This window comes from Octodon degus, unplaced genomic scaffold, assembly GCF_000260255.1.
Source record: "Octodon degus isolate 3935 unplaced genomic scaffold, OctDeg1.0 scaffold00162, whole genome shotgun sequence".
In the NCBI taxonomy this organism is placed as follows: domain Eukaryota; kingdom Metazoa; phylum Chordata; class Mammalia; order Rodentia; family Octodontidae; genus Octodon; species Octodon degus.
In genome coordinates, this window is record NW_004524738.1 from 1,008,811 (window position 1) to 1,010,121 (window position 1,311).

The following is a 1,311-nucleotide window of genomic DNA, read 5'->3' on the forward strand; positions in this document are numbered from 1 at the left end:
CCCTGTGCTTTGCCAAGCTTGTTCCAAGTAGGTGCTTTAGACCACTGAGCCATCTCTCCAGCCCCCCCTTTTTTTTTTAATTTTTTTATTTTTTTTAACATTTATTGCAGTAACTGTGAGTTAAATAAACCTTTCCTTCCTTCACTTTGAGTTTCGGGTATTTGTCCCAGCAACGAGTAAAAGGTAAGACAATAGTGATCCTCCTGTTTTCAGCCTGTCCTGTGCTGGGATTACAGGTGTGCTCTGCTGCACACAGACTCTGGCCAGCTCAGCTTGTCCATGTCCAGGGGGCAGGGCTGGTGTGGCATGTGGTGCCAGGTAATCACTGCACTAGCCTAAGTCCCTGCCACAGTCCCCGTGCTTGCCTAAGCAGGCGCCGGAGCTATCTTTGGCAGAACTGGGGATTGAACTCAGGTTCTTGCACTTGCCAGGGAAGTGCTTATTCCACTGAGCCATCTCCCCAGCCCTTCCCCTGAGCTATGTTGCCAGCCACTAAACTATTTCTGAAGCTTCCCACTTAATATTTTTAAGCCATTTTGACTTCAGGTAATTTTAACTAAGGAAGGCAGGGCCAGGAAGATAGCTCAGCAGCGTAAGTGCCTGCCTGGCAAGCAAAAGGTCCTGGGTCTAGTGCCCAGGACCAAAAAAAAAAAAAAAAAAAAAGGAAAGCAGCAGAACTCCAGATAGAGGGGAGCCACCTACACCCCAAATCCATCATCCTACTACTTGGGTTAAGACACCCCTGCTTTTTGCCTGGACTGTTGCACTCAGAGACTCTGTTCCCCTCCTCCAGTCTCTCCCAGTCCAGAGGCCAAAGTGATTCTGCTAAAACGGAAAGCAGGGTTTGCCCCCTCTTTGCTCTGCTCCTCGCTTCTCACCAGTCCCACCTCCTCTGAAATAAGTGTCAAAGCCAAGCTGGATGTGGTGGCAGAGGTCACCCTGGCCTTGTGGGAGGCTGAAGCGGGAGAATGCAGATTGAAGCTCAGCAATCTGGTGATTTAGCTGAGGCCCTGTCTCCAGTTTATAAAAGGGTGGGGTATGTTGGGGAGTATAGTTCAGAGAAAGAGAGAGAGGAAGAGAGAGAAGAGAGGGAGAGAGGGAGAGGAAGAGATAGGCGGAGGGAGAGAGGAGAGGGAGAGAGGGAGAGGAAGATAGGTGGAGAGAGAGAGGAGAGGGAGAAGAGGGGGAGATAGAGGAGGAGAGACAGGAAGAGAGAGAGGAAGAGAGAGGGAGAGACGGGGGAAAGAAAGGGAGAGACAGGGAGAGAGGGAGGAGAGAGGAGAGAGGGAAAGAGAGGGGGAGAGAGAGAAG